The sequence below is a fragment of the Cydia fagiglandana genome, chromosome 9 (assembly GCF_963556715.1).
Source record: "Cydia fagiglandana chromosome 9, ilCydFagi1.1, whole genome shotgun sequence".
NCBI classification, from domain to species: domain Eukaryota; kingdom Metazoa; phylum Arthropoda; class Insecta; order Lepidoptera; family Tortricidae; genus Cydia; species Cydia fagiglandana.
In genome coordinates this window covers 9,951,058-9,965,884 of record NC_085940.1, presented here as the reverse complement: position 1 = coordinate 9,965,884, position 14,827 = coordinate 9,951,058, and the positions used below count along the sequence as shown (strand labels likewise).

Here is a 14,827-nt window from a genome sequence, read left to right as displayed (position 1 = left end):
TATAATAAATATAAAATGAAGCATTTCAATATCTATCAGTATTCGTATAACTTTTTGTTACTAAGTATACAGGATAAACTTTTACATTTGATCAGCCATCAGCCTGTACTTCGCACGAGAAAGTTAATTTTTTCTTACAAAATATGTACCTACATACCTACCTCATTTACCGCGCATTCTTCGAATTTGAATGCATGTTTTTCTCCTCGCACCAAATGAATTGTGAAGCAAAAATTAATTTATATGAAGCAAAAATTAATTTATATGAAGCAAAAACTGGATGGCCAAATACTTTAAAAATAAAAAATAGCAATTCTTTTAAGGAGGCGCCATAAATTTTACTCCTGGCTAATTTTAATTCGAAAAAGTTTTTATAACTTTCGTGCTATAAAAATCTTTGCAAACTTGTGTATTGGACTGACATTTTACTGATACCTGGATTATAGGACAACACAACAGGAAGCGTTAAATGAATGAAACATACTTTTGCGTTTAGTAGCAAATGTATAAACTCCTACTTTTTAGGGTTCCGTACCCAAAGGGTAAAAACGGGACCCTATTACTAAGACTCCGCTGTCCGTCTGTCAATTCGTCTGTCTGTCTGGCTGTCACCAGACTGTATCTCATGAACCGTGACAGTGAGGCAGTTGCAATTTTCACAGTTGATGTATTTCTGTTGCCGCTATATCAAATCCTTACCTACTAAAAACAGAATAAAATAAACTTTTAGGTAGGGCTCCCATACAACAAACGTAATTTCGTAATGGTACAGAACCCTTTGTGCGCGAGCCCGTCTCGCAATTGGCCGGTTTTTTCGCAAATGTATGAACACATAATCAATATGTAAATAGGCCCTAAAAGCAAGAGTACGCTAGTAAGGACCTTATCAAGTTATCAGATAAAATAAATTATTGATTACCTTCAAACTGGAGTTAATTAGAATACCTGTGTCTTTGAGAAACAACTTTATTTAAGCTCAAGAATGCACGCTTAAAATTAACGGAGTTCAAAACACGGTGTATATACATTTATTAAAAAAATATTGTCGTCTAGACTCTAGAGTATTACTTACATTCAAGACGAGAGAGATAAGCTATACAACAAGTAGGTAATGCAAGTACCTATTTATGCTTTTGCTTTATACCCACTTTTAACTTTAGTCAATTTAAGTAGTAGTTTATTTTTTACAAAAATGTGAAACCTTTTATCCCGAAAAATCCTTAAATGCTGCGCAATATTTTGTCACTCGAATTTCCACGTAGAGGTGCAAGCATGGCCTTTGTGTCGCAAATTGAATCATAACGCGAGGTATATAGAGGGTAGGTGGCTATAATAAATTAGGTCCTACCTCCCTTTTACGCGTTCGTGACGTGCTCTTTGTAATATAATTCCATTCCCCTAATTATCGTTCCAAATTCCCTCGATTAGGAAACAATATGGCATCTCCGCCGCTGCGAAATTACGCGGCGTGAGTAAAAGTTACATGACGGCTAATATATTTAATTTTAGAATAAGAATAAGAATAATATTTATTTCTTTAACATTATCCAAAATTATAACATTCATAATACACTTAAATAGAACTTAACTAATGTAAATATACACATATGTTTTTTTTAAAAGTAAACAATGATGTTTACTTAACATTTAATATAAAATCTTCTATGCAAGCAATATTTGTATCTGGCTCGAACATATTTTACATCAATACCTAAACTAAGTATATAATACTTGTATCTTAGTTATTTCGTGTTAGTAGGCCAATTTAGTGTAACTTATTGGGCAAAAACAATAAAGATTATATTAGTACGTGACAAAAACGTATGTAGGTAGAGGTACTTAAATAAATTTGTAGGTCAAGCAATGAGCAAGACAACTAAATGCTAATCTAAGTATAATAGCAGAATGATTATTTATAACAAACAATAGGTAGGTAAAGTGAGTGGACTATGTTAATACAAATGGCAACTGGTGACATAACTATTTTTATGGAAAGAGTGACTTAATTATACTACGAGTATTTTTGATAACTCTTGCTATACATAGCGCTCTAGGCACCCTCATAGTCTATAGAACTTTAATATCTAGTTTGCGCATTTTTCCTCGCTGGGCACTGCTCGTCTCCGGTTTTATGGTTGGACGGTTTCTTAAAGCGCTGACATGTAGCACATTTGGAAGGCTCACTCCTTGTACACTCCTTGATGCTGTGCCCTGATGATCAGCAATGTCCACATGTGGGCTCTGTATCTCTGCAGAACTTAGCCGAATGAATGAATTTCCTATTTTACATAGGCATCATCTTACTCTTACAAGTAGTTTGATAAATGTATCAAACTACTAATGAGTAGTTAAGAAATATTAATATATGTTATCCACCTGTATTTTTCGTCCCTACATATTCAAAATTGCATATGTTAATATTTGTCGTTCCCTGTTTAGGTAATGTATCTCATAAAGCTTTTTTTCAAGAGTAGGTGCTTAGACTATGGTTTCACAACTTCATAGTGAAAGCACACTTGGACTTGTGACTGTGTCGTATCTTTTTTTATGGGAACAGTGAACGAGTTAAACTTATTTGAGGCACCAATAACAAAAACAAAAAGATTCCTTTTGGATCACACATTTTAAAATCGTGGAGCGAATAAACTTTTTATGTTTATTCCTATATGCTTATATTCCTGAGGTAGCTGCAGAAGTAGCTGCATATTTAGTACCAAAGAAAAGATTAAATTCAACTTAAATACATTACAATAAAACAAAGAAGCTTATAGGTACTTAACAAGAAGAATAACTTATAAATTAGTAAGCTGCCATATCACGTTATCAGAGAAAGTACTTGTACAACACGCAAGAATTGCGATTGTTTAGCACGAAATGAAAGTTTCCGGTCGAATGTATTGATTGATTGTTCAGAACTTAGCTTTATTACTGATTAATGGAGTCCACTAATTTGAGCACGGATAATCTCGTGATGTGCCACTCTTAATTCTGAAACAAAAGTTTATTAGGTAAGGTGTTCGTTCATTTTACTGACAATGTGGGCACAACAAAACGCTTAGGTAGTATCGGAAAAGGAGCGGAATTTTTTATCAATATAAATATTTTAAAAGCGGTGGAATACAAAGTTCTTTAACATTTGATTCTAAACTGTTAGATGCAGCCAACATTACAAAACCATTAAGTTAACTTAGATAATTATTTCTCAAGGACAACTAATTGATGTACATGTTACGGGTAATGTAAGAAGGTTAATTAAATTCAACTTTACCCTGGTATAACTAGTAATATCCGAGCCCTTTGAGATAAGTCCGAAAATTTAAACAACAATCTATATTCGGTGTTTACCCGTACGCATATAGGTATATCCAACTTAGCTGGGTTATCATCACTTCTGGCATTACCCTCCCAGTGTTGGGTCGACCTTAGATGAATACGGGTAAGCGCCGAATACAAATTAACGTTGATTTAGTTTTCAGGCTTTACCCAAAAGACTTCGGTAGTACTAATAATAATTCATGGGTGTTTATTGTTGCGCCTGTGAACGGGTTCCAGCCGGCGTTCTACATGACATTAAAGCTCTCCAAGGGGCCTCTACGTGTTGGATCTATATCCCCACGCAAGCCTATCAAAAGACCGGGATTTGTAGGCCCGTGAATTCCAAAATGGAGAAACAAATAATAATAATATATTCTTTATTCTGCACCACATAATGAAAAAGAATACAGAAAAAGAACAGATATTACATTAGGTAACAACAGGCGGTCTAATATTATACCTTACCCAGGTAAACTTAAGTTTACTTAAATGTTAATACTAGAAGGTCTTTAAAAAATGGAAAAGTAAAAAGCACTTTGCGAATTTTGAGCAACTGTGTTAAAATGGGATTGCATGTAACAGTGATGCAACGTTTACATTGCACTAAGACTTGACGGGTACCGCATCGTTCCAAAGCTCTGAGACTACCTATGCGGTTACCTACTATATCTACTTCCGACATTGCTCTAAAGTCTAACTAATGTTGCGCTTCCGGCTATTTAGTGACATTTATACGTTGGGATGGGACCTAAATTTTTTAATCACATCTGGGACCACATCTGTAAGATAAGTAGTACAATTTAAGTCAGTATGGGGAAGTCTCAACTTACGCCTTTGTGCCGATTACAAGGTAACATTGAAAAAAGTTTTATTGGTCGACAAATATCCCATCCTCGTCGCCAGTGTTAAATAAAAGACTAGGTGTGGTTCAGTAGATGATCATTTAATGACAACTGTCAAAACCCTTGCCCCAACTACCTACATACATAACACTCATTACAAGACACCATTCAATATTGATCAAGATTAAAACAGCTACGAAACCAAATAACGCGGTAAAAACAGCTAACTGTTGAACAATAATATTATACTTTGGTAATTTTGGTAAACTAGTGTTAACTGGGGTTATTGCGTTTTAACGTAAAAGGGGTATTTACAGTGACGATTAAATAATATAGCTGGTCAAGCAGATCTTGTCAGTAGAAAAAGGCAGCAAATTTGAAAACTGTAGGCGCGAAGGGATATTTTCCATAGAAAATTTTAATTTCGCGCCTTTTTTACTGAGAAGATTTACTTGACCAGCTATAACTCTTTATTTTTGCGCTTTTTTATTTCAATGAATCAGAATAAGTAAAGTAAAACCAGCCACCATGGTTTGATTATTGCAATGCCTACAATCCTACATACTCGTAGATTTGTCATGCGTAGGTACATCAGGTACGGCTATGTATAACATTTTCATAAAGAGTTCCTTATTAGACTGGTTACTGGTTAGCAATCTAGCCTATCATCAAATGTATAAAGTAAAATTGTCTCCCCCAACTGTAAGGTGTAATTTGAAGTTCTTTCGTCGAGCAAAGCAACGTAGATAGCAGGGTAATTGCGTTTAAAAGCGAAACTTTTGCAACTATGAAAATTGTTGCCAGAATTGAGTTTAACTCCCATCGTCTATTTAAAGCTCGGAGTGTTGACTAACTCTCTATTTAGTTTATGGCTACGAAAATGGATAGCGGATAAAATATAACGGACAGTGTGAATGTCACCTTTAACAATCAATACCTAAATCTAAATATTATAGTAGATGGGCAGGTCAGAAACTTAGATTGACAGGACTAACTTATCTATTGGATTATTTTATACCACGTCGGAATTTCTATTGAATTTAGATATAATTTGATAACTAAAATACAGTCTATTTAAAAAAGGAGCAGCTGTTTACTGGGCTCCATTAAAATCTAGACTCATTAATTTACTTTAAGAAACTGAAACCCTTTAAGCCGATTTAAGGTAAATCGGAATAGGTATTCATCTCATCGAAGTTAGCCTAGGGAATAACGTTTGTGTCTACCTACTTATTCACATAAATGGAAAAGTAAAAGATTTCTATAGGTAATCAATTTGCATTATGTATCTAGATGAGTTCTTATTGTAAAAATGGTATAAAACGCCCCACAATTCTTTCAGAGAGGTTATAATGCATTTACATTAGCTAGTTTGTTATTTCGAGCATTCACGGACGTAATTTACATTCAGTTCCGGTTTACGACTCGCTATCAAGCAAAAAATGATGATAGCTTGTTGATTGGTTGTCATCCCTGTTCCGTGTGTAATCGAATACAATGATAAAATTTAGAAAAGTGATACTATAATCATAATTCATTTATAAGTGTTATTCAATCAACTGACACAACTGGTACTCTTGAGTAACCGGAGTACCAAATCTGCTTCCGACCTATTTAAAGCTACGACACTAAACAGGCTGTTTTACAACGGAACGAAATCTCAAATTTCCTATTTAACTATGACAGCCTTCCTACACAATTCAGTATAAAGGTGGCGACTGACGTGAGCATTTTCTCGATGCGAGCGCGTTACAAGTCGAATATTCGGCACGTCAGTACAGCGAGCGGAGCAGCTCGATGGCGAGCGCCGAGCGCTCGAGCGCGCTCCACCCGGCTGTCGGTTTTTTGGCGAATCCCTTTGAATGTTACATTACACGTCAGTCGCTAGCGCGAGCGCACGTGAGAGCCACTTAATTGCATTTCATGTGACGTGAATTTTGGCAATTTTGGTGAATTTTTCGATAAAATGCAGTGGAGTCGAAAAAAACACTTTTATTTATTGAAAAATACCGCTAGCACCCCCAACTGTGGGACTCATGAAAAGCACTATATTAAACCGAAGAAAAAGGACGCATGGGTCGAAATAGCTGACGAGATCAACGAAAATGTTGAGAAATGCAAAGGATGAAATGGAAGGAGGAAATGGAACGCAGCACACCACCTCTACGTCCGTAATTTTGTCTACTTCTGGATGAATGTATGGAGCACAGGCGAACGTATACAATCGAGTCGAATATTCAGGTGTTTTGAGCATTTGCTCACAACGAACAAATGCTCGCATCGAGCAAATGCGAATATTCGCATCGAGCAAATGCTCACGTCAGTCGCAACCTTTATGCGAAAAAATATAATTATTTATATTTTCGTAAACAAACAAATTGGTGACGCAACTGTGTACAGAGAAACAGACGCATCTGCTCGTGTAATTTTCTGCCTCTGTGAACTTTGCCGGATTAGACAACAGTGGCTCTTTACATCTCCAGCAAGTATTCGGCACCTCGTCACCCTCGGGAGTTTCTACACCTACATACGAATGTAGGACTGTCTTCCAAAGGATTTTCTCGAATTTATCCTCAGTTTAACAGTGTAATACTCGTAGGCTTACGGGGCTTAAATAGCTATTAGCTACTTATTTTGTGTAAGCAGTTATTTGCACATATTTATTTGCGTAGGCACATATTTTAATCCCGTTTTAATTTATTCTCTTTTCATCACTACTTATAAAACCAAGTCCCCCGCCACGAATGTCTGTATGTTTGCGATAAACTCAAACACTATTGCACAGATTATCATGCATGCGGTTTTCACTCATCGATAGTGATTCTTGAGGAAGGTTTCAGTGTACAATTTGTTAATGTTTTGTGTAACCCGTGCGTAGCTGGGCGGGTCGCTAGTGAACAATAAAAATCAGGATTAACAATTTTCGATTAGAACATCTACTTCCCGGCAAAAGTTAAACTTCAGAATTTCCATGACTTTCTTGATCCTAGGAATTTATCTTATAGTGTGCGTATAAATCGATCAGAAAGAGTGTAAAGACCACAGTTAAAACTCACAGAACGTCAGAAATACCTTGAAAATAAAGCAACATTACAGTGCCGAAACATCATTCCATTTAACTCAAGACTATTGGTTAGGTTTAAGTACCTAATTGCACGAAGTTCAAGCGGAAACGTAAGTTAGTTTAGACACAACTACTTTTAGTATTGAATTTTAAATTAGCATAATACCAATCAATCGCACGCATCTAAACTTCAACTACATCATCATCATCATCATTGGCCTGTCACATCAATAAGATGATGGTTTAAACAGCGTCTATATTAAGAGTGCGGCACTTCCGCAAATGACTATTAAGCCCAATGCGAGAGTGGCAGCCGCGACCGCATAGCTGGAGAATGCCGTGCCCGGTGACGAAGGTGGGAGAGCGGCGCGCTGGTGTCTCAGTTCTCGCCTAGTGTGAAGAAGGCTAAACCACGCTTTATCGTACTTCAACTACACCGTACTCAATATTAACTACTCGCGGTGAAGCGAATTTATTCATCATCAGACCAATAAACGCAAGATAGTACCTAAAGCCGTTTCATGTCGCCTAAAATCAAACAACATGTTCATAAACTAAAGGCTGTCACTCTACACCTATGTATATAGACAGGAACAACTAGTTTTTCTGTTGACATAAATCCTGTCCCTTTGGGAATAGGAAACGACGCGGAAGCGCTTCACAGAAGGCTCTCATGGGCGACGTTATTTATAACCCCGGTACGATGCCCCTTACTATTACAACTAACACATGTATCCCTCCTTCACTAATACAAAAGGTCGAAAAGAGACAGTTATACAGAAACGTTAGATGGTTAGGAACATGCAAAACATGACCCTGATCAGTTTCATACACAAACTAAATAGGCAGGTTAAATAGCCCTGAATAGTTTAAAAGAGTCAGGTTTGTACCCTTGGGGTTTTAGAGAGGGTCTCAGCTTGCCTCATTAAAAGGGGTCGAGTTCAGGTAATCGGAGAGAATTTGTCTCAGTCTCTTTCTGTTTCGGAGTGACTAAAATCAATTTAAATCGACCTTCATTATGAGTTTAAGTCGTGGTTTGAGAAATAATTGGTAAAGAAATACGACACGAGGTCAAATAAGTAAATAACAGGAAAACCACGACAAAACTGTTTTATATTTACAGAATGGTAGTAAGTCCACTTTCGTAATTCTTATACAACGACGAGAAAAGGCGTTATTCAAATTCTAAATTTCATTCACAAAATATCAGTAGACATGTGTCGTTCACGAGTGAGTGATTTAAATGAACTGTATGATTTGACTGAACTCACTCTCTCTTCAACACAGTGCAGATTCAACTCGCTCGTTTCGCTCAGTAACTCATCTATCTCAGTGTCACTTACTCGCTCTTTCCCACTCATGATTCGGATCAGCCGGCCGAGCGTGAAGAGCGAGTGAGCGAGTTTATTATTTATTTACATATTTATAATTTTACCAACTCAGTAAGGCGTTTTGCGCATCTCTAAATATCAGACGTCAATTGAGAGTTATAACGAATATAGATACTATTCATTCACTTTAAATATTTATATCAGAAAGTAGGAAGAAAGTTACAGTTTGTATTACGTTCAGTTCAGTGCTTAAAGTTAAAAGAAGCTAGAAGCGAACGAGCTATTCTCCACGGGCAAGTCACCGGGCCAAACGACAACTATCACCCCAGGGACAATACATCTTACATTTTTCGCGATAAGTAGCTTTAGCTTTGTACAATACTGATTTATAGGGGCCTTAAAATATATATTACGGCTGATAAAGAAATCAAAGGTCGTAATAATATGTACTCGCGTCACGCGAATGCGAAATTGTTTTATCGTGCGTAAATACAGGAAAAAGAAATAAAAGCTCGATGCTATTAGCTCACATGCGATTCTTATACCGAAATTTAAAGATAAAACATATACATGAATTTTAGAACTCTATTTCCATCGTGTGATGTACATATACATCTTGTTACATTTCTAGGTACCTTGTAACTCAAGCAGTTACATTTTTAACACCACCTAAAAATCACTTTTCCTTATAAAACAAAGTCCCTCGCCGTGTCCGTCTGTGTGTGTGTTTATATGTTCGCGATAAACTCAGAAACTACTGAAATGATTTTCATGCAGTTTTCACCTATCGATCGAGTGATTCTTGAGGAAGGCTTAGGTGTATAATTTGTTAAGGTTTTGTTTAACCCGTGCGAAGCCGGGCCGAGTCGCTACTATATCGAACAGACGAGACAAAAGGTATAACCTATCATATCAAATTATATGATAGCTACAGGCACAAGTACGACAAAACACGAACATCAATCGTTAGGTAAATTAAACAAATAACCCAACACAGCTTTGCGCATACACATATTAATGGTTTAGCGAGAATAACGTTATTACTTCCGCTCGCACTAGCCAGTCATTTAATCACTGTAACTGTAGCTAATGTGCCACATTATTTCGGACGAAGAAAGCCGGCAAAATATGGCCCGGACGTGTTTGTATCTTTATCCCTATTATTAAATATTAGATGAAAATAGTCCAGTGTTGTGACAAGGGATTTATTATACATATCAGCGCTTTTTGACACTCCAAAAATATTCTCAGGTATTAAGGAGCTTAAATCTTCGGCTTTCCTTTTAATCATGTAGTCAATACTACTCATATGCATTAAATGGAGGACTTGATCGAGATTGATCACCTAGTCGGCATGATTTATTATACTAAAATTTTAATTTGAAACCGGTTTTATGATTATTCAAATTCAAATAATTTATGTCAGACCCAAAAATTCCATAAACATCACATTTGAAATTAGATAACAAAAATAAAATTTAAAATGTTATGATTAAATGTATATGAATTCAAATAATTTATGTCAGACCCAAAAAGTCCATATACAATCACATTTAAAATAAAATAACAAAAATATAATTTAAAATGTTATGATTAAATGTATGTGATGATGAGTTTTAGAAAACAAAGAGGACATAGGACAGCTAATAGAATTAGCTCCTGCGGTTCTCAGTTTAAAAAACATATTTCTAACACCACTACCAATTTCACAACTTTTAACCTTGTGCCACTCATGACTTCAAATTTTCAAAACTAATTTATTTCATTATGGAATGCTCAAAAATTCACTTATCACGCTAGCTTTACTGACAAAATTATTACTATTATTAGCCAATTGCACTATATTATGAAACATTATTCTGGATAGTGAACTAAATTAGTAACTAATTATCCCTACAGAAGGCATCCATCATCGTTGATTATTTATGTATGTGATGGAGATCAGAGCCCGATGGGAACGCGAGAAACTCCCCTTGTCTGTTATTTATATTTGAAAAACATTAGAGATGGCATAATTTATGAGTAAAAACTAGTATCAAAACTGGAATAAAACCCTTTATTTATAATGCATTCAAATGAATATCAACCCCCTGACACTCATATTTTGATATTAATGCCTTTCATTATGTAGCTCTCACATAAACTACTATGTCAGATCAGACGCGGATGTTACTATTATAGGTATGGCGCAAGCAACTTAAATCAGACCCTAAACCTATGAAACAAAACAAATACACGTCGCTCGATCAATAGCAAATGCATTATGAAAGTAAACTAAAAACAGAGTGATTCAGTTTTATATTATTTTACACTGCACACAAACGCTTATTTTTGTAACTTAGACTAATTTAAAGTCAATAAATATTATGCTGCTGTGTTGTTGATTTGTGTCCTCAAAATTGATAAAATAAAATGACAACCGCTCGCCGAATGCAATGTACATATGTACGAGTAAAATGTTTCAGCATTTGTAAACGAAATGTACTAGTACATATTGACGGCTTTTATGTTTTCATTTTGTCGCTTACTCAACTGCTATTAACTAAACTGGTCGGTAATCCTAGTATTTAAAACTAGGATTTAAATTTGCTGCCGTGCAGTTTTGCTGTCATGGTTAATCCTTTATATTGGTAAGGTATTAAAATATTACACTCGTAGAATAATTCCACCGATGGTCCATTGTGTTGCCTCAGCCTTACAATGACATCGACTCTTATTTAGTATGAGTAAATGGACTACCACAAAATTTCCGGAATAGGATTAAGAATAGTAATTAATCCTTCACATACTACTGCTAAAACTATCCTTAAACTAGCTTAAACAGTAAACACTAGCATTAGCAATGCCACTTCCCTTCTCATCAGCTTCTTACTTTTCGAATTAGGTATAAGCCGTAGAGAGACAATTCACAAATGCAGTTAGATAGTGACCATATTGCCGTTAGATTGTGTCTCCACCAGCCGATCTCACTAGCACATTAATTACGCCACACGGTGGTGTCTCGTGAAATATGAACCTGCATCGATATCATACCAGCATTGCACTGACGCCGTTGAATAATTTATAGCCACATGAAGAGAAAACGCCTATGACGCTCACCGGATTTAGATAACTCATGGCCGCGTGGTGGTGCGGAAACGAGCGTTCCGTGCGATCATCATAATGTATTATAGCTATAGGGAGTGTAGTAGGTACCTAATGTTTTCATAATGTGCAAGGACTTTTTCATTTCCTGTATTTTTCTTTTAATGTAACAAGCAAGCAAGGCTTTGAAGCACTGGTAGCCTAGCGGGAAGAGCGTGCGACTTGCAATCCGGAGGTCGCGGGTTCAAACCCCGGCTTGTACCAAACCGGACTAAAACGTCGCTTTCGTCAAAACTAGTGCCTACGTCAGCTCTCGGAATTAGTTGTCAAGCAGACCCCAGGCTCCCATGAGCCGTGGCTAATGCCGGGATAACGCGAGGAAGAAGAGTAACAAGCAAGCAAGGCTCAAGCCTATAATATCCTATACTAGTATTTGAAAACTAGGAAAGTAAACTCAAGGTTAAGTATTAGTTGTTTGTGTAGCGATAGCTAACCTGCTATTCAAGTGGCTTTATATTCTGGGCTGAAATAAAAGTTAACGAGAATTCGGTCGGCTAAATCATGTTCTAAGTAATTAACAGTCTACAGAACATAAATAACTAAAACTGTCGCAATACAAAATGCTTCCAACTAACCGACCTTTCTGGTAAAGCGGAATTTAATATGCATTCAACTAATTATATAGCTTTTTGCCCTGTCTGCACGTTGCGGTTACACCGTCCTCATAATTCGCACGACCTTGCACAAAGTAGAGACCACAGGGTTATAGTAAAATTAAACTTTACATTTAAAATGACTTGCAACCTAGTTGACAATTTAATTAGATAATAATTAAAAAGTAAGTAGTTCTGGGGCTAAATGCTAGCATTAACACTTTTACTGACTGATTGTGACACAGCCAACTTAAGGCTTCAGCTTGGCTACCTTAAGCCTTAAGTTGCTTTAAAAATTTTTAAGTTACTTTAAGTAGGTATGGCGATATTACGGGCGCCAGATACTTAGGTTTTGTTATTTGTATTAAGGAAGACATATTTGCCATCATTTACCACAAACGTCTATCTAACATATATTAGCTTAAATCTCGTTGAATTTCGTTGTGTTATGCTTGGTAGAACTGTAACTTATTATTTGCGCTCTGTAATCGTTGTATTGATGCGTCTAGATATATTATTATGTATAACGAAACAGTTAAGTATTTATAATAATATAATTCCTATATTGACTTCAACACTCTTAATAGCTTTTTATTCGATAACTGCAATATGGCAATCATTACAAAATAGGCTCTCGAATGGTAACCACCCCGAATACCCACGAGTTGATAGGTATTCAGTATTCAATAGGCCTATTTCGTGATTGTAATTTGCCACTGCGTTAAGCTGTTTCACTGGCAACGTAGCGCTTTTGTCTCAATTAAATAACGCAAATTTGCAGGCGCCATTGATTGAAACGCAACGGTTTTAAGCTCAGCGATCTAATTTGGATACATACATTATAATCATTATATAATACAAGCTACAAAATCTACAAAGATTTAAAATCTTGCACTACAGAACTTTTTATAAAACATGCGCCATATAATGATATTAAAGTATTATAACATATATACATAAGATTATAATATTTAAAACTTTCGCGATTTGAACACATATTAACTAATATTTATAGACGGACGGGGAGGGGGGGAAATAGCCGCGACCACGACCAGTGAAACCTGTGTCGAAACGTCGGTAAATAAAGTTAGTAAATAAAATTCGCGATAGACCCGTCTATAAACGTGTATAACATACATAAGATTATCCAGATTATAAACTACTAGTGTGTCGAATTTCATCCAAATCCGTACGCTGTGTACGGTTTTACCGACTGCTGCTGGGGCAGCTCGACAGAGAGGTTATTGAGTTGCGACCACGTAGGGGACGAGTGGCATGAAAGAGTCATGCAGGTTTTGCAAGAGCCGCTTGCGTTAATTTGGTAGTTTTGGAACGAACTTCACATGATTGTTTACATATTTTTACATAGCAACACTGTTCACAACACTGCTTTCCGGTGCCGCACTAACTAGTAAGTTGGTATTTGTTTTATGTATTTAGTATATTTTTAGCTTTTCATTACTAAATCATCTAGGTTCGTGGAATGACTATTGTGCATGTATCGTTGCAGCTGCATAAAAGTTTCGCCGCAATAATAACAACAATGATATAAAAACTTGGTTTTATATCATTATTGTTTTTATGTAAGATGTTATTTATTTTGGAGGTAGGTACGTTATCAAACTGGTCTCAACAGTGCCAAATTTTCTGCAAATAATTAGAAAAATAAAAAAATTATTAAAACAAATATACATACATGCAATTTTTTATTGGCGGCATTAAAAGGCAAATTAGGTAATTTTTTGCACGATATTTTCTAATTTTTAAAGAAATACAATTTAGTTCAATTCTAGTGTATAAGTATATCAATAAGACTTTTTTCTACTCGTGTACTTTTATCTGTCATTTACATAGTCACGAACGAACATATAAGGGCATACATTATTAATACTCCTTAAAAGTCTATAGTCTATTGCCCAAAAAAGCACTTGTGTCGTTTTAGAGACATTACGATACGGTAAGCTAGTGCAGGGTAGCAGGTGCCACATACCGGTGCATTAATGCTACCAACGTGACCAACGATTGAATGCATACGGTTTTTATTAAAAAAAAAAACAAATTTGTACTGAGTTCATTGCTACCAACATAATAAAAAATACTTTTATACCCTACAGCACCACGATCCTGGTGCGGTGCGGTAGTGTGTAACGGCTTAAAAAAAACCATAACCATAGACATTACTCGTTTGTTTCTCGTTTCCCGCCTTTCCCGGTAATTTCTTGTTCTTTGAGTACTTTGCGAATTTTGCGATACTATTTGTTTTGCGTTCATAAAAAGTGTTGAAAATGGACAAAGAAGACAACATTGTTTCTACACCTGAAGAAATATCCGCTGCAGCACTAGTAGCGACCGAAAATTTGTTGCTTAAGTACTAAATCGCAGCACCTATACGACAAATCTTATGAGAAGTTCATGGCGTGGAGATTGGAGCACAAAACTTCGTCATTTTCTGAAAACGTCTTTGGTGTATTTTCAAAGACTAATTGGAAGCACCGGATCAGGTTTATCTTTTAAGCAAGGTTGGTATATGTTATAATT

At 36.0% G+C, this 14,827-nt stretch overlaps 1 protein-coding gene across 1 annotated transcript in view; it reads right to left on the bottom strand.

The window, feature by feature from the left end:
- Nucleotides 1-14,827, bottom strand: part of LOC134667338 (lysophospholipid acyltransferase 7-like) — a 470,374-nt gene that overhangs the window by 321,225 nt on the left and 134,322 nt on the right. The window lies entirely within an intron of this gene.